At 47.0% G+C, this 23,534-nt stretch overlaps 1 pseudogene; it reads left to right on the top strand.

Moving 5' to 3' along the window:
• LOC135529195 (A disintegrin and metalloproteinase with thrombospondin motifs 14-like) overlaps positions 1-23,534 on the top strand; it is a 132,241-nt pseudogene that overhangs the window by 5,287 nt on the left and 103,420 nt on the right.

Genomic DNA, 23,534 nt, shown 5'->3' with positions numbered 1-23,534 from the left:
TATAGCCTGGTATTATACTGGGGTTATAGTATACAGCCTGGTATTATACTGGGGTTATAGTATACAGCCTGGTATTATACTGGGGTTATAGAATATAGCCTGGTATTATACTGGGGTTATAGAATACAGCCTGGTATTATACTGGGTTATAGAATACAGCCTGGTATTATACTGGGGTTATAGAATACAGCCTGGTATTATACTGGGGTTATAGTATACAGCCTGGTATTATACTGGGGTTATAGTATACAGCCTGGTATTATACTGGGGTTATAGAATACAGCCTGGTATTATACTGGGGTTATAGAATACAGCCTGGTATTATACAGGGGTTATAGTATACAGCCTGGTATTATACTGGGGTTATAGTATACAGCCTGGTATTATACTGGGGTTATAGAATACAGCCTGGTATTATTCTGGGGTTATAGAATACAGCCTGGTATTATACTGGGGTTATAGAATACAGCCTGGTATTATACTGGGGTTATAGAATACAGCCTGGTATTATACTGGGGTTATAGTATATAGCCTGGTATTATACTGGGGGAGTTGTGTTTCCATACCTAGGGCTGATACTAAGGGCTTGTGAAGGGCCAATCAACAACCTTTGAACACTGAGTGTAGTAATACGGAGGCCTGTGTTCTAATGTGGAGGCCTGTGTACTAATGTGGAGGCCTGTGTACTAATGTGGAGGCCTGTGTACTAATGTAGAGGCCTGTGTACTAATGTAGAGGCCTGTGTACTAATGTGGAGGCCTGTGTACTAATGTGGAGGCCTGTGTACTAATGTAGAGGCCTGTGTACTAATGTAGAGGCCTGTGTACTAATGTAGAGGCCTGTGTACTAATGTAGAGGCCTGTGTACTAATGTAGAAGCCTGTGTACTAATGTAGAGGCCTGTGTACTTATGTAGAGGCCTGTGTACTAATGTAGAGGCCTGTGTACTAATGTGGAGGCCTGTGTACTAATGTGGAGGCCTGTGTACTAATGTAGAGGCCTGTGTACTGATGTAGAGGCCTGTGTACTAATGTAGAGGCCTGTGTACTAATGTAGAGGCCTGTGTACTAATGTAGAGGCCTGTGTACTAATGTAGAGGCCCGTGTAGTAATGTAGAGGCCTGTGTACTGATGTCTGAATGATGGGTGCACACTCCATCATTCAGACATCATTTACAAAATATATAATAATAATAATTTTCAGGTAGCCAGGGGCACACGCCATCATTTACAAAATGAAGTATGTGTGTCTTGTGAGTGGCAGTAGATCCCTACTGGGATGTTCTGTTAAGGTCAATGACTTGGACCCGTTTCCTGTCCTGCTAAGCATTCAAAATGTAACCAGTACTTTTGGGTGTCAAGGAAAATGTCTGGAGTAAAAAGTACATTCTTTTCTTATTAAGGAATGTAGTAAAAATAAAAGTTGTCAAAAATATAAATAGTAAAGTGAAGTACAGATACCCCCAAAATAACTACTTAAGTAGTACTTTAAAGTATTTTTGACTTAAGTACTTTAAACCACATTATGTGAAGAGCTGTGTTTTTTTCCAGGCAGGCCTGATCCGGACTGATAACGGGGAGTTTTTCATCGAGCCTCTAGAGAAGGGTCAGCAGGATGTGGAGGTGAAAGGTCGTGTCCATGTGGTCTACAGGAGATCTGCCATCAAAAGTGAACCGGTCCAAACAAGGAAGGACCTCCACAATGAAGGTAAGGGAAGGGAACACCACCAGTGTAGTGGAAAGAGGAGGGGTGAGTGCACACAGCAGACACACACACACACACACACACACAGCAGACAGACTGTTCACTGCACCAGCTGTGAGGAATGCTCGGCCCCTATGAAAGCACTGGGGGAAAGTCTGTCTCTCTGCTCTACAGTTAAAATGGACCTGACTCCTCTACGAATTCCCTCCTGTCCGTGAACAATAGCTTGAGCATCTGGCGGTAGGCTGTCCGACTGTTATAGGTGCCGTAGATTCTCTCTCCAGTGTCTGTGACTGTAAAGGTGATGTACAGTCATACACACTAAAACAATGAGGGTTCCTCAAGGGTTCTTTGGGAAAGGTGATGGTTCTACGTGGAACCATAATGCCTCAAATAGCCCTTTGAGCTCTTTAATGGTTCTTTGCAGTTCAGAAAATGGATCTTTCTTCTTCTAGTGATAATCAAAATGTACGGGAAGCAGCTCATTAGAATTTTGCTGGGGGCGTGGTTTAAGCACAGCTCTTTTTGTGCATTTGTGAGTTAGTGTCATTGTCAGTTTATCTGATGTGTTGTGTTGTGTTATTCCATTACATATTAGATATAACAATGGCCAGTGATGGTGTCCTGTGAGAGACTCATGTTATGGCCTTGTGTCATTCCATTACATTTTGTATATAACAATGGCCAGTGATGGTGTCCTGTGAGAGACTCATGTTATGGCCTTGTGTTAGTTGAGAACAGCTGACTAAATCAGCCAGTGGGTCTCGATTCTCTCCTCAGGGACCCCAGCTGTTCCAGAGGAAGCTCACTTGTTTCAACGTGTCAATAATAACACCTAGGGAATTTTAACAATATAACATGCCTGACCAGAATAAAACCCTGTATGGTTTTCAATAGGATCTACAAAGAACCTTTAAGATTAAAGAAGGTTCTTTATAGAACCATTCTCCATAAATGTTCTATAAAGGACCCTAACATTAGCAAGCTAAAATCTGGATGTCTCCCCTTAGCTAGCTAGCTAGCTAACGTTATACTGCAGCTAAAGTCAATCTGGAGGTCTCCCCTCAAGCTTAGCTAGCTAGCTAACGTTATACTGCAGCTAAAGTCAATCTGGAGGTCTCCCTTCAAGCTTAGCTAGCTAGCTAACGTTATACTGCAGCTAAAGTCAATCTGGAGGTCTCCCCTCAAGCTTAGCTAGCTAGCTAACGTTATACTGCAGCTAACGTCAATCTGGAGGTCTCCCTTCAATCTTAGCTAGCTAGCTAACGTTATACTGCAGCTAAAGTCAATCTGGCGACATCAAAATGATGACAAAAGGTTTTCCTACTAATTATTTGTGTTTATAAATGTCATTTTGTTTTCAATCCTCAGTAATGCACTTTCAGATCAACCCGTCATCAGCGCCCAATGAGGATGCATTGAGTAGAATGCTCAGTCGGGCGTCAGTCCTAAAACAAACGTTCAAAACAATACTGTGACGCAACGTGCAACCCGTGAATATAGAACCTGAGGAAAGGGTTCTTCATATCACCATACAGGTTCCATTTAGAACCTCATGAGCATGGTTCTTTATAGAACCTTTAAAAAAGGGTTCTATAGAGCACCAAAAGGGATCTGCTATGGTTACAAGCCAAAGAACTCCTATCTGATGATCTGAACGGATGTTACCATTGTAACTATGGTCGTATGCATACCATTCAGACCATCAGCACGGTGTGAAGTAAGGATTATATCCCAGGCGCTCCCCGCGGGTCCAGTAACAATAACAACAAAGTCACCCCGGTGACGTGACAGCGTGTGGTTTCCCCCGCGGTTCATATAAAACTACCCTGTCTCAGAGAAACTTCTCGCCAGCTGGCTGGGCCATTTACAACCATGGTGTGATTCTGAAAGTACTGGACTGTAGGCAGCTGGCTGGGCCATTTACAACCATGTTGTGGTTCTGAAAGTACTGGACTGTAGGCAGCTGGCTGGGCCATTTACAACCATGATGTGGTTCTGAAAGTACTGGACTGTAGGCAGCTGGCTGGGCCATTTACAACCATGATGTGGTTCTGAAAGTACTGGACTGTAGGCAGCTGGCTGGGCCATTTACAACCATGATGTGATTCTGAAAGTACTGGACTGTAGGCAGCTGGCTGGGCCATTTACAACCATGATGTGGTTCTGAAAGTACTGGACTGTAGGCAGCTGGCTGGGCCATTTACAACCATGATGTGGTTCTGAAAGTACTGGGATGTAGGCAGCTGGCTGGGCCATTTACAACCATGATGTGGTTCTGAAAGTACTGGACTGTAGGCAGCTGGCTGGGCCATTTACAACCATGATGTGGTTCTGAAAGTACTGGACTGTAGGCAGCTGGCTGGGCCATTTACAACCATGATGTGGTTCTGAAAGTACTGGACTGTAGGCAGCTGGCTGGGCCATTTACAACCATGATGTGGTTCTGAAAGTACTGGACTGTAGGCAGCTGGCTGGGCCATTTACAACCATGATGTGGTTCTGAAAGTACTGGACTGTAGGCAGCTGGCTGGGCCATTTACAACCATGATGTGGTTCTGAAAGTACTGGACTGTAGGCAGCTGGCTGGGCCATTTACAACCATGATGTGGTTCTGAAAGTACTGGACTGTAGGCAGCTGGCTGGGCCATTTACAACCATGATCTGGTTCTGAAAGTACTGGGATGTAGGCAGCTGGCTGGGCCATTTACAACCATGATGTGGTTCTGAAAGTACTAGACTGTAGGCAGCTGGCTGGGCCATTTACAACCATGATGTGGTTCTGAAAGTACTGGACTGTAGGCAGCTGGCTGGGCCATTTACAACCATGATGTGGTTCTGAAAGTACTGGACTGTAGGCAGCTGGCTGGGCCATTTACAACCATGATGTGGTTCTGAAAGTACTGGACTGTAGGCAGCTGGCTGGGCCATTTACAACCATAATGTGGTTTTGAATGTTCTGGGATGTAGGCAGCTGGCTGGGCCATTTACAACCATGATGTGGTTCTGAAAGTACTGGGATGTAGGCAGCTGGCTGGGCCATTTACAACCATGATGTGGTTCTGAAAGTACTGGACTGTAGGCAGCTGGCTGGGCCATTTACAACCATGATGTGGTTCTGAAAGTACTGGACTGTAGGCAGCTGGCTGGGCCATTTACAACCATGATGTGGTTCTGAAAGTACTGGACTGTAGGCAGCTGGCTGGGCCATTTACAACCATGATGTGGTTCTGTAAATACTGGACTGTAGGCAGCTGGCTGGGCCATTTACAACCATGATGTGGTTCTGAAAGTACTGGACTGTAGGCAGCTGGCTGGGCCATTTACAACCATGATGTGGTTCTGAAAGTACTTGACTGTAGGCAGCTGGCTGGGCCATTTACAACCATAATGTGGTTCTGAATGTACTGGACTGTAGGCAGCTGGCTGGGCCATTTACAACCATGATGTGGTTCTGAAAGTACTGGACTGTAGGCAGCTGGCTGGGCCATTTACAACCATGATGTGGTTCTGTAAATACTGGACTGTAGGCAGCTGGCTGGGCCATTTACAACCATGATGTGGTTCTGAAAGTACTGGACTGTAGGCAGCTGGCTGGGCCATTTACAACCATGATGTGGTTCTGAAAGTACTGGACTGTAGGCAGCTGGCTGGGCCATTTACAACCATGATGTGGTTCTGAAAGTACTGGACTGTAGGCAGCTGGCTGGGCCATTTACAACCATGATGTGGTTCTGAAAGTACTGGACTGTAGGCAGCTGGCTGGGCCATTTACAACCATGATGTGGTTCTGAAAGTACTGGACTGTAGGCAGCTGGCTGGGCCATTTACAACCATGATGTGGTTCTGAAAGTACTGGACTGTAGGCAGCTGGCTGGGCCATTTACAACCATGATGTGGTTCTGAAAGTACTGGACTGTAGGCAGCTGGCTGGGCCATTTACAACCATGATGTGATTCTGAAAGTACTGGACTGTAGGCAGCTGGCTGGGCCATTTACAACCATGATGTGGTTCTGAAAGTACTGGACTGTAGGCAGCTGGCTGGGCCATTTACAACCATGATGTGGTTCTGAAAGTACTGGGATGTAGGCAGCTGGCTGGGCCATTTACAACCATGATGTGGTTCTGAAAGTACTGGACTGTAGGCAGCTGGCTGGGCCATTTACAACCATGATGTGGTTCTGAAAGTACTGGACTGTAGGCAGCTGGCTGGGCCATTTACAACCATGATGTGGTTCTGAAAGTACTGGACTGTAGGTAGCTGGCTGGGCCATTTACAACCATGATGTGGTTCTGAAAGTACTGGACTGTAGGCAGCTGGCTGGGCCATTTACAACCATGATGTGGTTCTGAAAGTACTGGAATGTAGGCAGCTGGCTGGGCCATTTACAACCATGATGTGGTTCTGAAAGTACTGGACTGTAGGCAGCTGGCTGGGCCATTTACAACCATGATGTGTTTCTGAAAGTACTGGAATGTGGGCAGCTGGCTGGGCCATTTACAACCATGATGTGGTTCTGAAAGTACTGGACTGTAGGCAGCTGGCTGGGCCATTTACAACCATGATGTGGTTCTGAAAGTACTGGACTGTGGAGGCTGGGCCATTTACAACCATGATGTGGTTCTGAAAGTACTGGACTGGGCAGCTGGCTGGGCCATTTACAACCATGATGTGGTTCTGAAAGTACTGGACTGTAGGCAGCTGGCTGGGCCATTTACAACCATGATGTGGTTCTGAAAGTACTGGACTGTAGGCAGCTGGCTGGGCCATTTACAACCATGATGTGGTTCTGAAAGTACTGGACTGTAGGCAGCTGGCTGGGCCATTTACAACCATGATGTGGTTCTGAAAGTACTGGACTGTAGGCAGCTGGCTGGGCCATTTACAACCATGATGTGGTTCTGAAGGCAGTACATTTACAACCATGATGTGGTTCTGTGGGAGGCAGCTGGCTGGGCCATTTACAACCATGATGTGGTTCTGAAAGTACTGGACTGTAGGCAGCTGGCTCGGCCATTTACAACCATGATGTGGTTCTGAAAGTACTGGAATGTGGGCAGCTGGCTGGGCCATTTACAACCATGATGTGGTTCTGAAAGTACTGGACTGTAGGCAGCTGGCTGGGCCATTTACAACCATGATGTGGTTCTGAAAGTACTGGACTGTAGGCAGCAGGCTGGGCCATTTACAACCATGATGTGGTTCTGAAAGTACTGGACTGTAGGCAGCTGGCTGGGCCATTTACAACCATGATGTGGTTCTGAAAGTACTGGACTGTAGGCAGCTGGCTGGGCCATTTACAACCATGATGTGGTTCTGAAAGCACTGGACTGTAGGCAGCTGGCTGGGCCATTTACAACCATGATGTGGTTCTGAAAGTACTGGACTGTAGGCAGCTGGCTGGGCCATTTACAACCATGATGTGGTTCTGAAAGCACTGGACTGTAGGCAGCTGGCTGGGCCATTTACAACCATGATGTGGTTCTGAAAGTACTGGGATGTAGGCAGCTGGCTGGGCCATTTACAACCATGATGTGGTTCTGAAAGTACTGGACTGTAGGCAGCTGGCTGGGCCATTTACAACCATGATGTGGTTCTGAAAGTACTGGACTGTAGGCAGCTGGCTGGGCCATTTACAACCATGATGTGGTTCTGAAAGTACTGGACTGTAGGCAGCTGGCTGGGCCATTTACAACCATGGTGTGGTTCTGAAAGTACTGGACTGTAGGCAGCTGGCTGAGCCATTTACAATCATACTTCCTATTTGTCAAGTTTAGCCACTTCACACAGTTTGTCATATTGTCACTGACAGCAATGCAAAAACTTCTCTCAGTTTGTCCTGATATTATCTCAATCATGTCCAATGGACACCTGCTATCTCCAACCTCACATGTGGATGCTTGGACCTTAGACACATAGAGAGCCCTTGTATTGTTATAGAGTAGAGTAGTGGATGATTGGACCTTAGACACATAGAGAGCACTTGTATTTTTATAGAGTAGAGTAGTGGATGATTGATTGGACCTTAGACACATAGAGAGCCCTTGTATTTCTATAGAGTAGTGGATGATTTTGCCTTATACACATAGAGAGCCCTTGTATTTCTATAGAGTAGAGTAGTGGATGATTGGACCTTAGACACATAGAGAGCCCTTGTATTTCTATAGAGTAGTGGATGATTTTACCTTAGACACATAGAGAGCCCTTGTATTTCTATAGAGTAGAGGATGATTGGACCTTAGAAACATAGAGAGCCCTTGTATTTCTATAGAGTAGAGGACGATTGAACCTTAGACACATAGAGAGCCCTTGTATTTCTATAGAGTAGAGGATGATTGGACCTTAGACACATAGAGAGCCCTTGTATTTCTATAGAGTAGAGGATGATTGAACCTTAGACACATAGAGAGCCCTTGTATTTCTATAGAATAGAGGATGATTGGACCTTAGACACATAGAGAGCCCTTGCATTTCTATAGAGTAGAGGATGATTGGACCTTAGACACATAGAGAGCCCTTGTATTTCTATAGAGTAGAGGATGATTGGACCTTAGACACATAGAGAGCCCTTGTATTTCTATAGAGTAGAGGATGATTGAACCTTAGACACATAGAGAGCCCTTGTATTTCTATAGAATAGAGGATGATTGAACCTTAGACACATAGAGAGCCCTTGTATTTCTATAGAATAGAGGATGATTGGACCTTAGACACATAGAGAGCACTTGTATTTTTATAGAGTAGAGTAGTGGATGATTGATTGGACCTTAGACACATAGAGAGCCCTTGTATTTCTATAGAGTAGTGGATGATTTTGCCTTAGACACATAGAGAGCCCTTGTATTTCTATAGAGTAGAGTAGTGGATGATTGGACCTTAGACACATAGAGAGCCCTTGTATTTCTATAGATTAGTGGATGATTTTACCTTAGACACATAGAGAGCCCTTGTATTTCTATAGAGTAGAGGATGATTGGACCTTAGACACATAGAGAGCCCTTGTATTTCTATAGAGTAGAGGATGATTGGACCTTAGAAACATAAAGAGCCCTTGTATTTCTATAGAGTAGAGGACGATTGAACCTTAGACACATAGAGAGCCCTTGTATTTCTATAGAGTAGAGGATGATTGGACCTTAGACACATAGAGAGCCCTTGTATTTCTATAGAGTAGAGGATGATTGAACCTTAGACACATAGAGAGCCCTTGTATTTCTATAGAATAGAGGATGATTGGACCTTAGACACATAGAGAGCCCTTGCATTTCTATAGAGTAGAGGATGATTGGACCTTAGACACATAGAGAGCCCTTGTATTTCTATAGAGTAGAGGATGATTGGACCTTAGACACATAGAGAGCCCTTGTAATTCTATAGAGTAGAGGATGATTGAACCTTAGACACATAGAGAGCCCTTGTATTTCTATAGAATAGAGGATGATTGAACCTTAGACACATAGAGAGCCCTTGTATTTCTATAGAATAGAGGATGATTGGACCTTAGACACATAGAGAGCCCTTGCATTTCTATAGAGTAGAGGATGATTGGACCTTAGACACATAGAGAGCCCTTGTATTTCTATAGAGTAGAGGATGATTGGACCTTAGACACATAGAGAGCCCTTGTATTTCTATAGAGTAGAGGATGATTGAACCTTAGACACATAGAGAGCCCTTGTATTTCTATAGAATAGAGGATGATTGGACCTTAGACACATAGAGAGCCCTTGCATTTCTATAGAGTAGAGGATGATTGGACCTTAGACACATAGAGAGCCCTTGTATTTCCAGCCACTGAGACGAACCTTCCTCTATTATTTGTCCGACAGATTCCAAGTATTCGTTCTAACGACACAGTAGTATTTTCTCTTCTCTATGCTGTGCTGTTTCTCACCTAGGAACATTTATATGATTCACCTTCCTGGAACTGTCTGCATTAGGAAGCAGGCTAGAGCAAGCGCTGAAAGTCCTCGATTTGGAATAGTATTGAGCCCAGGCTGGATGCCCGTCTGGTCTAGTGTGTGGGTCTCAGACAGCGTAGTGAGGTGGCAGAGATTTCTTGCCGTCATGGTGTAATGTGATCATTTCCAGCTGCCCAAATTCCATGTTTTATAACACCAGGCTTCTACATGGTAATAACACATTTTATCCAGACACATTCCTGATGCTGTTGACAATAATAATGTTCAATAAGGAAATTAAAAACATTATTTTGTTTTGCTATTGTACTTAATTGTAATTTCGGATGGTTTCCATTCTTTCCATTGTTGTCTTACAGGTAAACTGTTGCATTTCGCCAAGTCATTTTCCAAGGACACAAACAGCTTAAAAATAAAATAACTAGAATGTCAAATCATATCCTACTGAGAATGCACAGACACCTGTTTCTTTAAGTTGTATATTACAGAAGATGATCTCTCTGACGTCCTGGACATCAACATTATATTCCAGATATGGACCATACAGAGGTTTCTGTCATCATATATAGTGTACATAGGGGGTTGAGCAGGAAAAGGATGTTGAGGGGGTTGAGCAGGAAGAGGATGTTGAGGGGGTTGAGCAGGAAGAAGATGTTGAGGGGGTTAGGCAGGAAGAGGATGTTGAGGGGGTTAGGCAGGAAGAGGATGTTGAGCGGGTTGAGCAGGAAGAGGATGTTGAGGGGGTTGAGCAGGAAGAGGATGTTGAGGGGGTTGAGCAGGAAGAGGATGTTGAGGGGGTTGAGCAGGAAGAGGATGTTGAGCAGGAAGATGATGTTGAGCAGGAAGAGGATGTTGAGGGGGTTGAGCAGGAAGAGGATGTTGAGCAGGAAGAGGATGTTGAGGGGGTTGAGCAGGAAGAGGATGTTGAGCAGGAAGAGGATGTTGAGCAGGAAGAGGATGTTGAGCAGGAAGAGGATGTTGAGGGGGTTGAGCAGGAAGAGGATGTTGAGCAGGAAGAGGATGTTGAGCAGGAAGAGGATGTTGAGCAGGAAGAGGATGTTGAGCAGGAAGAGGATGTTGAGGGGGTTGAGCAGGAAGAGGATGTTGAGCAGGAAAAGGATGTTGAGGGGGTTGAGCAAGAAGAGGATGTTGAGGGGGTTGAGCAGGAAGAGGATGTTGAGGGGGTTAGGCAGGAAGAGGATGTTGAGCGGGTTGAGCAGGAAGAGGATGTTGAGGGGGTTGAGCAGGAAGAAGATGTTGAGGGGGTTGAGCAGGAAGAGGATGTTGAGGGGGTTGAGCAGGAAGAGGATGTTGAGGGGGTTGAGCAGGAAGAGGATGTTGAGGGGGTTGAGCAGGAAGAGGATGTTGGCGTGTCATGCTGTTGTTGATGTTTGATTGGAGATAGTGTTCAGGTGATGGGATCAAGGGGTCGTTGTATTGTACAGGTCTCAGATCAGCCCTGTACAGTCTCTCCTGTTCATGTCTGGACAGTCTGCATCATTGTACAGGTCTCAGTTCAGCCTTGTACAGTCTCTCCTGTTCATGTCTGGACTGTCTGCATCATTGTACAGGTCTCAGTTCAGCCTTGTACAGTCTCTCCTGTTCATGTCTGGACTGTCTGCATCATTGTACAGGTCTCAGATCAGCCCTGTACAGTCTCTCCTGTTCATGTCTGGACTGTCTGCATCATTGTACAGGTCTCAGATCAGCCTTGTACAGTCTCTCCTGTTCATGTCTGGACTGTCTGCATCATTGTACAGGTCTCAGATCAGCCTTGTACAGTCTCTCCTGTTCATGTCTGGACTGTCTGCATCATTGTACAGGTCTCAGATCAGCCCTGTACAGTCTCTCCTGTTCATGTATTGACAGTCTGCATCATTGTACAGGTCTCAGATCAGCCTTGTACAGTCTCTCCTGTTCATGTCTGGACTGTCTGCATCATTGAGACGACACGAGACAATTCCAAAGCTTGGTTGTGTCCCATATTTCTCCCCATTTCCTATTTAAGTGCACTACTTTTGAGCAACGCTTGATCAGCGCTTGAGCAGCAAACTCGTGGGTTATGTCCCCAATGGCACCGTTTTCCATTTTTAATGTTGTGAAGCACCTACGAGGAGTGCACTAAATAGGGAATTGGGAGTGCACTAAATAGGGAATTGGGAGTGCACTAAATAGGGAATTGGGAGTGCACTAAATAGGGAATTGGGAGTGCACTAAATAGGGAATTGGGAGTGCACTAAATAGGGAATTGGGAGCCATCGGAGAGGGGGCCATACTATCTCCTCATCCTCGTGTAAACATGCTTGCTGTAGGCTAAATGTTGCTATGTTACTTGTTGTAATTCCTCTTGTAAACATGCTGCTGTAGGCTAAATGTTGCTATGTTACTTGTTGTAATTCCTCATGTAAACATGCTGCTGTAGGCTAAATGTTGCTATGTTACTTGTTGTAATTCCTCATGTAAACATGCTGCTGTAGGCTAAATGTTGCTATGTTACTTGTTGTAATTCCTCATGTAAACATGCTGCTGTAGGCTAAATGTTGCTATGTTACTTGTTGTAATTCCTCATGTAAACATGCTGCTGTAGGCTATATGTTGCTATGTTACTTGTTGTAATTCCTCATGTAAACATGCTGCTGTAGGCTAAATGTTGCTATGTTACTTGTTGTAATTCCTCATGTAAACATGCTGCTGTAGGCTAAATGTTGCTATGTTACTTGTTGTAATTCCTCATGTAAACATGCTGCTGTAGGCTAAATGTTGCTATATTACTTGTTGTAATTCCTCATGTAAACATGGTGCTTGCTGTAGGCTAAATGTTGCTATGTTACTTGTTGTAATTCCTCATGTAAACATGCTGCTGTAGGCTAAATGTTGCTATGTTACTTGTTGTAATTCCTCATGTAAACATGCTGCTTGCTGTAGGCTAAATGTTGCTATGTTACTTGTTGTAATTCCTCATGTAAACATGCTGCTGTAGGCTAAATGTTGCTATGTTACTTGTTGTAATTCCTCATGTAAACATGCTGCTGTAGGCTAAATGTTGCTATGTTACTTGTTGTAATTCCTCATGTAAACATGGTGCTTGCTGTAGGCTAAATGTTGCTATGTTACTTGTTGTAATTCCTCATGTAAACATGCTGCTGTAGGCTAAATGTTGCTATGTTACTTGTTGTAATTCCTCATGTAAACATGCTGCTTGCTGTAGGCTAAATGTTGCTATGTTACTTGTTGTAATTCCTCATGTAAACATGCTGCTGTAGGCTAAATGTTGCTATGTTACTTGTTGTAATTCCTCATGTAAACATGCTGCTGTAGGCTAAATGTTGCTATGTTACTTGTTGTAATTCCTCATGTAAACATGCTGCTGTAGGCTAAATGTTGCTATGTTACTTGTTGTAATTCCTCATGTAAACATGCTGCTGTAGGCTATATGTTGCTATGTTACTTGTTGTAATTCCTCATGTAAACATGCTGCTGTAGGCTAAATGTTGCTATGTTACTTGTTGTAATTCCTCATGTAAACATGCTGCTGTAGGCTAAATGTTGCTATGTTACTTGTTGTAATTCCTCATGTAAACATGGTGCTTGCTGTAGGCTAAATGTTGCTATGTTACTTGTTGTAATTCCTCATGTAAACATGCTGCTGTAGGCTAAATGTTGCTATGTTACTTGTTGTAATTCCTCATGTAAACATGCTGCTTGCTGTAGGCTAAATGTTGCTATGTTACTTGTTGTAATTCCTCATGTAAACATGCTGCTGTAGGCTAAATGTTGCTATGTTACTTGTTGTAATTCCTCATGTAAACATGCTGCTGTAGGCTAAATGTTGCTATGTTACTTGTTGTAATTCCTCATGTAAACATGGTGCTTGCTGTAGGCTAAATGTTGCTATGTTACTTGTTGTAATTCCTCATGTAAACATGCTGCTGTAGGCTAAATGTTGCTATGTTACTTGTTGTAATTCCTCATGTAAACATGCTGCTGTAGGCTAAATGTTGCTATGTTACTTGTTGTAATTCCTCATGTAAACAGGCTGCTGTAGGCTAAATGTTGCTATGTTACTTGTTGTAATTCCTCATGTAAACATGCTGCTGTAGGCTAAATGTTGCTATGTTACTTGTTGTAATTCCTCATGTAAACATTCTGCTGTGGGCTAAATGTTGCTATGTTACTTGTTGTAATTCCTCATGTAAACATGCTGCTGTAGGCTAAATGTTGCTATGTTACTTGTTGTAATTCCTCATGTAAACATGCTGCTGTAGGCTAAATGTTGCTATGTTACTTGTTGTAATTCCTCATGTAAACATGCTGCTGTAGGCTAAATGTTGCTATGTTACTTGTTGTAATTCCTCATGTAAACATGCTGCTGTAGGCTAAATGTTGCTATGTTACTTGTTGTAATTCCTCATGTAAACATTCTGCTGTAGGCTAAATGTTGCTATGTTACTTGTTGTAATTCCTCATGTAAACATGCTGCTGTAGGCTAAATGTTGCTATGTTACTTGTTGTAATTCCTCATGTAAACATGGTGCTTGCTGTAGGCTAAATGTTGCTATGTTACTTGTTGTAATTCCTCGTGTAAACATGCTGCTGTAGGCTAAATGTTGCTATGTTACTTGTTGTAATTCCTCATGTAAACAGGCTGATGTAGGCTAAATGTTGCTATGTTACTTGTTGTAATTCCTCATGTAAACATGCTGCTGTAGGCTAAATGTTGCTATGTTACTTGTTGTAATTCCTCATGTAAACATTCTGCTGTGGGCTAAATGTTGCTATGTTACTTGTTGTAATTCCTCATGTAAACATGCTGCTGTAGGCTAAATGTTGCTATGTTACTTGTTGTAATTCCTCATGTAAACATGCTGCTGTAGGCTAAATGTTGCTATGTTACTTGTTGTAATTCCTCATGTAAACATTCTGCTGTAGGCTAAATGTTGCTATGTTACTTGTTGTAATTCCTCATGTAAACATGCTGCTGTAGGCTAAATGTTGCTATGTTACTTGTTGTAATTCCTCATGTAAACATGGTGCTTGCTGTAGGCTAAATGTTGCTATGTTACTTGTTGTAATTCCTCGTGTAAACATGCTGCTGTAGGCTAAATGTTGCTATGTTACTTGTTGTAATTCCTCATGTAAACAGGCTGATGTAGGCTAAATGTTGCTATGTTACTTGTTGTAATTCCTCATGTAAACATGCTGCTGTAGACTAAATGTTGCTATGTTACTTGTTGTAATTCCTCATGTAAACATGCTGCTGTAGGCTAAATGTTGCTATGTTACTTGTTGTAATTCCTCATGTAAACATGCTGCTGTAGGCTAAATGTTGCTATGTTACTTGTTGTAATTCCTCATGTAAACAGGCTGCTGTAGGCTAAATGTTGCTATGTTACTTGTCGTTATTCCTTGTGTAAACATGCTGCTTTAGGCTAAATGTTGCTATGTTACTTGAACATGCTGTTCATGTTTACATGAATATGCTAAATGTTCCTTGTTGTAATTCCTCATGTAAACAGGCTGCTGTAGGCTAAATGTTGCTATGTTACTCTTTGTAATTCCTCATGTAAACATTCTGCTGTAGGCTAAATGTTGCTATGTTCCTTGTTGTAATTCCTCATGTCTCTTCTCCTCCACTCAGTGACAGACTTTGGGATTGCTGACCTCCCCGGTGCTCTGGACCTCTTGGAGCTCAAGCTGACAGAGTCTGAACGCAAACGGCGGCACGCCAAGAAGGACGACTACAACATCGAGGTGCTGCTGGCTGTGGACGACTCTGTGGTGCGCTTCCATGGCAAGGAGCACGTACAGAACTATGTCCTCACACTCATCAACATAGTAAGTCCATTTTTTACTCTTTACATGCCACACATATAAATACTCTGTGAATGCTATTGGCGATTCCACGCCAGTGTAGGCCGAAAATATTTTTGGTTCTGGCAATGCTCACGTAGTAACTTCATTGGGAGGAAGGATGCTTGACCTGATTTTTCTATTTGTATCACCAACAGTTTTGGGGAAAATCATGATGAAAGTGGCCAGTTTAGGCCCTTTTTAAACCCTATGGCTGCGTTTACACAGGCAGCCCAATTCTGATCTTTCTTTCTCCATTAATTGGTATTTTGATCAATCGCATCAGATCTTTTCATCACATCAGATCTTTTTTTCAGAGCGAAACTGATTGGCCGAAAGACCAAATAGTGAAGAAAAGATCAGAATTGGGTCTGCCTGTGTAAACGCAGCCATAGGTCTGTGAACCGTACATGATACAGACACCATCTTAGCGTCTTTATACTCCTTGGGGCGGCAGGTTAGCCTAGTGGTTAGAGAGTTGGACTAGTAACCGGAAGGTTGCAAGTTCAAACCCCCAAGCTGACAAGGTACAAATCTGTCCCTGAACAGGCAGTTAACACACTGTTCCTAGGCCGTCATTAAAAATAAGAATTTGTTCTTAACTGACTTGCCTAGTTAAATAAAGGTAAAATAAAATAAATATTGTTCTCTCAAATATGGAATATGTTTAGATTTTGAAATACAATTATTTTTTCACACTAATTCCATCAACATTTAAAATACTTCTATTAATATCTCAAAAGTACCTTCTTTAATTAAGTAAGGTTTCGTCCTTGTAACCAACATGGCAGAAGGCGTCTTTACAGAGGGCTATGGTTTACATAGCTAGTTAGCTAGTCAACTGATGCCTAATGTTGACTGCAGCGTGTCAACAAATATAATTAGAGGTTTCCCCTATTCATCTATTCTAAGGCAAATGTACTGATAGGTTTCTGCTCTCGTCTGTGTCTGGTGTTTACTAGAGAAGTTGCTGGCTAGCGAGGTCTTTAGCCAGCGTGGAACAAAAGCAAGGGGAAGGGTTGTCCAAAAAAACAACAACAACACAGTTGTCATGTCATTACGTCGAGAGACATTTCAAACAGGAGACATCATTGATAGTCATGAACTATGAACATTGTCTGAGAGTTAATACACCCTGAGTATTCCAAACATTAGGAACACCGTCCTAATACTGAGTTGGAAAACCCCCACGAGTGTTGCAGTTCAAACCGGTGCGCCTGGCACCTACTACCATACCCCATTCAAAGGCACTTCAATCTTTTGTCTGGCCCATTCACCCTCTGAATGGCACACATACACATTCAATGTCTCAAATGTCTCAAGCCTTCAAAAACAGTTCTTTAACCCGTCTCCTCCCCTTCATCTACACTGATTTGAAGTAACAGCAATAAGGGATCATCGGTTTTCACCTGGTCAGTGTACTGTATGTCATGGAAATAGCATTTTGTCTATATTGATGCTTTATTCATTAACCAAACAGGATTAATACATCATTTGTGAAACCCTGAGAGAGTATGTATGACAGGATTGGGTGTTGCATGCAATTTCATTGTTGTTTGAGTTGATTTGTATATCAGAAAATTTGCTTGAGATAATCTGACTGTAACACAAAGAACCGTCATTCAAGGTGAACTCCCCGCCCACTCCGCCTACTAGGTCCCCGCCCACTCAGCCTGCTAGGTCCCCACCCACTCAGTCAACTAGGTCCCCGCCCACTCAGTCAACTATCTCCATGCCTACTCAGCCTGCTAGGTCCCCGCCCACTCAGCCTACTAGGTCCCCACTCACTCAGCCTGCTAGGTCCCCGCCCACTCAGCCTGCTAGGTCCCCGCCCACTCAGCCTGCTAGGTCCCCAACCACTCAGCCTGCTAGGTCCCCGCCCACTCAGTCAACTATCTCCGTGCCCACTCAGCCTGCTAGGTCCCCACCCACTGTCAACTAGGTCCCCGCCCACTCAGTCAACTATTCAAATCAAATCAAATCAAATTTATTTATATAGCCCTTCGTACATCAGCTGATATCTCAAAGTGCTGTACAGAAACCCAGCCTAAAACCCCAAACAGCAAGCAATGCAGGTGTAGAAGCACGGTGGCTAGGAAAAACTCCCTAGAAAAGCCAAAACCTAGGAAGAAACCTAGAGAGGAACCAGGCTATGTGGGGTGGCCAGTCCTCTTCTGGCTGTGCCGGGTAGAGATTATAACAGAACATGGCCAAGATGTTCAAATGTTCATAAATGACCAGCATGGTCGAATAATAATAAGGCAGAACAGTTGAAACTGGAGCAGCAGCACGGCCAGGTGGACTGGGGACAGCAAGGAGTCATCATGTCAAGTAGTCCTGGGGCATGGTCCTAGGGCCGCGGTTCAGTTGAAACTGGAGCAGCAGCACGGCCAGGTGGACTGGGGACAGCAAGGAGTCATCATGTCAGGTAGTCCTGGGGCATGGTCCTAGGGCTCAGGTCCTCCGAGAGAGAGAAGGAGAGAATTAGAGAACGCACACTTAGATTCACACAGGACACCGAATTGGACAGGAGAAGTACTCCAGATATAACAAACTGACCCCAGCCCCCCGACACATAAACTACTGCAGCATAAATACTGAAGGCTGAGACAGTATTTCCATGCCTACTCAGCCTACTAGGTCCCCGCCCACTCAGCCTGCTAGGTCCCCGCCCACTCAGCCTGCTAGGTCCCCGCCCACTCAGTCAACTATCTCCGTGCCTACTCAGCCTACTAGGTCCCCGCCCACTCAGCCTGCTAGGTCCCCGCCCACTCAGCCTGCTAGGTCCCCAACCACTCAGCCTGCTAGGTCCCCGCCCACTCAGCCTGCTAGGTCCCCGCCCACTCAGCCTGCTAGGTCCCCGCCCACTCAGTCAACTATCTCCGTGCCTACTCAGCCTACTAGGTCCCCGCCCACTCAGCCTGCTAGGTCCCCGCCCACTCAGCCTGCTAGGTCCCCGCCCACCCAGCCTACTAGGTCCCCACCCACTCAGTCAACTAGGTCCCCGCCCACTCAGCCTACTAGGTCCCCACTCACTCAGCCTGCTAGGTCCCCGCCCACTCAGCCTGCTAGGTCCCCGCCCACTCAGCCTACTAGGTCCCCACCCACTCAGTCAACTAGGTCCCCGCCCACTCAGCCTACTAGGTCCCCACCCACTCAGCCTGCTAGGTCCCCGCCCACTCAGCCTGCTAGGTCCCCGCCCACTCAGCCTACTAGGTCCCCACCCACTCAGTCAACTAGGTTCCCGCCCACTCAGCCTACTAGGTCCCCACCCACTCAGCCTGCTAGATCCCCGCCCACTCAGCCTGCTAGATCCCCAACCACTCAGCCTACTAGGTCCCCGCCCACTCAGCCTACTAGGTCCCCGCCCACTCAGCCTGCTAGGTCCCCGCCCACTCAGCCTGCTAGGTCCCCGCCCACTCAGCCTGCTAGGTCCCCAACCACTCAGCCTGCTAGGTCCCCGCCCACTCAGTCAACTATCTCCGTGCCCACTCAGCCTGCTAGGTCCCCACCCACTGTCAACTAGGTCCCCGCCCACTCAGTCAACTATTTCCATGCCTACTCAGCCTACTAGGTCCCCGCCCACTCAGTCTGCTAGGTCCCCGCCCACTCAGCCTGCTAGGTCCCCGCCCACTCAGTCAACTATCTCCGTGCCTACTCAGCCTACTAGGTCCCCGCCCACTCAGCCTGCTAGGTCCCCGCCCACTCAGCCTGCTAGGTCCCCGCCCACTCAGCCTGCTAGGTCCCCGCCCACTCAGTCAACTATCTCCGTGCCCACTCAGCCTGCTAGGTCCCCGCCCACTCAGCCTGCTAGGTCCCCGCCCACCCAGCCTGCTAGGTCCCCGCCCACTCAGCCTGCTAGGTCCCCGCCCACTCAGCCTGCTAGGTCCCCGCCCACTCAGCCTGCTAGGTCCCCAACCACTCAGCCTGCTAGGTCCCCGCCCACTCAGTCAACTATCTCCGTGCCCACTCAGCCTGCTAGGTCCCCACCCTCTGTCAACTAGGTCCCCGCCCACTCAGTCAACTATTTCCATGCCTACTCAGCCTACTAGGTCCCCGCCCACTCAGCCTGCTAGGTCCCCGCCCACTCAGCCTGCTAGGTCCCCGCCCACTCAGCCTGCTAGGTCCCCGCCCACTCAGCCTGCTAGGTCCCCTCCCTCTCAGCCTGCTAGGTCCCCGCCCACTCAGCCTGCTAGGTCCCCGCCCACTCAGCCTGCTAGGTCCCCGCCCACTCAGTCAACTATCTCCGTGCCCACTCAGCCTGCTAGGTCCCCGCCCACTCAGCCTGCTAGGTCCCCGCCCACTCAGCCTGCTAGGTCCCCGCCCACCCAGCCTACCAGGTCCCCACCCACTCAGTCAACTAGGTCCCCGCCCACTCAGCCTACTAGGTCCCCACCCACTCAGCCTGCTAGGTCCCCACCCACTCAGCCTGCTAGGTCCCCGCCCACTCAGCCTACTAGGTCCCCACCCACTCAGTCAACTAGGTCCCCGCCCACTCAGCCTACTAGGTCCCCACCCACTCAGCCTGCTAGGTCCCCGCCCACTCAGCCTGCTAGGTCCCCGCCCACTCAGCCTACTAGGTCCCCACCCACTCAGTCAACTAGGTCCCCGCCCACTCAGCCTACTAGGTCCCCACCCACTCAGCCTGCTAGATCCCCGCCCACTCAGCCTGCTAGGTCCCCAACCACTCAGCCTACTAGGTCCCCGCCCACTCAGCCTACTAGGTCCCCGCCCACTCAGCCTGCTAGGTCGCCGCCCACTCAGCCTGCTAGGTCCCCGCCCACTCAGCCAGCTAGGTCCCCGCCCACTCAGCCTGCTAGGTCCCCACCCTCTCAGCCTGCTAGGTCCCCGCCCACTCAGCCTGCTAGGTCCCCGCCCACTCAGCCTGCTAGGTCCCCGCCCACTCAGCCTGCTAGGTCCCCGCCCACTCAGCCTGCTAGGTCCCCGCCCACTCAGCCTGCTAGGTCCCCGCCCACTCAGCCTACTAGGTCCCCGCCCACTCAGCCTACTAGGTCCCCGCCCACTCAGCCTATTAGGTCCCCGCCCACTCAGCCTGCTAGGTCCCCACCCTCTCAGCCTGCTAGGTCCCCGCCCACTCAGCCTGCTAGGTCCCCGCCCACTCAGCCTGCTAGGTCCCCGCCCACTCAGCCTGCTAGGTCCCCGCCCACTCAGTCAACTATCTCCGTTCCGACTCAATCTGTCCTTCAGACTTCCTAACTTCAAATGTTGAAATGTTTTATTGGTGAAAAATATTGTGGGTGATGTTTTTGTCACTCAAAAGGCACTTTTCCATGGGAATCAGAATGAGTGTTCGGGACCTTTAAATCTTTCCCAACTGTTTTTCCCTATGCACTGTTTAGCTGCGTGTGAGTGCTTTAACTTTCCCGTGAACAGCTTACTGTACTATTCACCATTCAGACCAGGGTTGAGGGGTCAATTCCATTTCAATTCACTTATGTAAACTGAAATTCCAAAAAGCTATTGGAATGTAATTGACCAAACCAGTTTACCTTTGCCTGCAGTACAAGATGACTGTTTGTGGAAGTTGGAAAACTGTGCTCTCTCGTGGGACTGACTTGCCATGATAGAGTAGTAACAGCGTTGTTGCTGGCTCGCTGGCCAGACTGACCCCCCCCCCCCCCAGTGGGTATAGACATGATAGAGTAGTAACAGCTTTGTTGCTGGCTTGCTGGCCAGACTGATCCCCCCCCCCCCCCCAGTGGGTATAGACATGATAGAGTAGTAACAGCTTTGTTGCTGGCTCGCTGGCCAGACTGATCCCCCCTCCCAGTGGGTATAGACATGATAGAGTAGTAACAGCTTTGTTGCTGGCTCGCTGGCCAGACTGATTCCCCCCCCTCCCAGTGGGTATAGACATGATAGAGTAGTAACAGCTTTGTTGCTGGCTCGCTGGCCAGACTGATTTCCCCCCTCCCAGTGGGTATAGACATGATAGAGTAGTAACAGCCTTGTTGCTGGCTCGCTGGCCAGACTGATCCCCCCTCCCAGTGGGTATAGACATGATAGAGTAGTAACAGCTTTGTTGCTGGCTCGCTGGCCAGACTGATTCCCCCCCTCCCAGTGGGTATAGACATGATAGAATAGTAACAGCTTTGTTGCTGGCTCGCTGGCCAGACTGATTCCCCCCTCCCAGTGGGTATAGACATGATAGAGTAGTAACAGCTTTGTTGCTGGTTCGCTGGCCAGACTGATTCCCCCCCTCCCAGTGGGTATAGACATGATAGAGTAGTAACAGCTTTGTTGCTGGCTCGCTGGCCAGACTGATTCCCCCCCAGTGGGTATATACATGATAGAGTAGTAACAGCTTTGTTGCTGGCTCGCTGGCCAGACTGATCCCCCCAGTGGGTATAGACATGATAGAGTAGTAACAGCTTTGTTGCTGGCTCGCTGGCCAGACTGATCTCCTCCCCCCAGTGTGCATAGACATGATAGAGTAGTAACAGCTTTGTTGCTGGCTCGCTGGCCAGACTGATCCCCCAGTGGGTATAGACATGATAGAGTATTAACAGCTTTGTTGCTGGCTCGCTGGCCAGACTGATTCCCCCCCCCCCCCCCCCAGTGGGTATATACATGATAGAGTAGTAACAGCTTTGTTGCTGGCTCGCTGGCCAGACTGATTCCCCCCCCAGTGGGTATATACATGATAGAGTAGTAACAGCTTTGTTGCTGGCTCGCTGGCCAGACTGATCCCCCCCCAGTGGGTATAGACATGATAGAGTAGTAACAGCTTTGTTGCTGGCTCGCTGGCCAGACTGATCCCCCCCCCCAGTGGGTAATACATGATAGAGTAGTAACAGCTTTGTTGCTGGCTTGCTGGCCAGACTGATCCCCCCAGTGGGTATAGACATGATAGAGTAGTTAACAGCTTTGTTGCTGGCTCGCTGGCCAGACTGATCTCCTCCCCCCAGTGTGTATAGACATGATAGAGTAGTAAAAGCTTTGTTGCTGGCTCGCTGGCCAGACTGATCTCCTCCCCCCCAGTGTGTATAGACATGATAGAGTAGTAACAGCTTTGTTGCTGGCTCGCTGGCCAGACTGATCTCCTCCCCCCAGTGTGTATAGACATGATAGAGTAGTAACAGCTTTGTTGCTGGCTCGCTGGCCAGACTGACCCCCCCCCCCCCCAGTGTGTATAGACATGATAGAATAGTAACAGCTTTGTTGCTGGCTCGCTGGCCAGACTGATCCCCCCCCAGTGTGTATAGCCATGATAGAGTAGTAACAGCTGTGTTGCTGGCTCGCTGGCCAGACTGACCCCCGCAGTGTGTATAGATTCCCCCTCAGGGCCTAGTTGTTACTGTACTAGTCTCCTCCTCTCACATAATGGACGTTGAAACATTACGTATCCCTCGCGCCTTTCTCTCTCTTTCTCTGAATGTTGATGGATTACTAATGAAAGAGAAAAACCTCTCAGTTTGTTCATTACAGTCTCAGGCAGCTCCTACCACCTTAATCTGATTCCACAACCCTAATCCACCAAGTCAGATTTTCACAGGGTGCTGGTTTCACTCTGTAACAGTTACCATTGGGGTCCAGCAGGGTGGTCTGATTAGCTGCACTAGACCTGTCACTGTTCTTAAATTCCCCAGGACTGCTTGTTAAACGTTGTGCACTATATACGGAATAGGTTTCTATTTGGGAGGCAGCCACTGTGAGTTGACTGAGAGTGGAGAGGGCGGGGGTGGGGGGGAGGGCTGTGGCGGGATGGGGCTGGCTGGTGCTGGACTTCTACTTTGCATGGCAGCCAATCAGAACACACATCCACCCGACTAAAGGATCTGCTGCTGCTCAGCCCTGCTGGTCTGCTCTGCCAGGCCAGGCTGACACTAACACAGCATATTAAACAACTTCAGGCAACAGTGAATGTCTGTTGAGGAGGCCTGCTGCTCTGTGGTCCATCTGTTGGTGATTCCATAGCCTACTGTTGGTTGAGGAGGCCTGCTGCTCTCTGGTAAATCTGTGGATGATTCCATAGCCAACTGTTGGTTGAGGAGGTCTGCTGCTCTGTGGTCCACCATCTGTTGATGATTCCATAGCCT

Source organism: Oncorhynchus masou, unplaced genomic scaffold (genome assembly GCF_036934945.1).
Source record: "Oncorhynchus masou masou isolate Uvic2021 unplaced genomic scaffold, UVic_Omas_1.1 unplaced_scaffold_1114, whole genome shotgun sequence".
NCBI lineage: Eukaryota > Metazoa > Chordata > Actinopteri > Salmoniformes > Salmonidae > Oncorhynchus > Oncorhynchus masou.
This window is presented reverse-complemented; position numbering and strand designations above follow the sequence as displayed.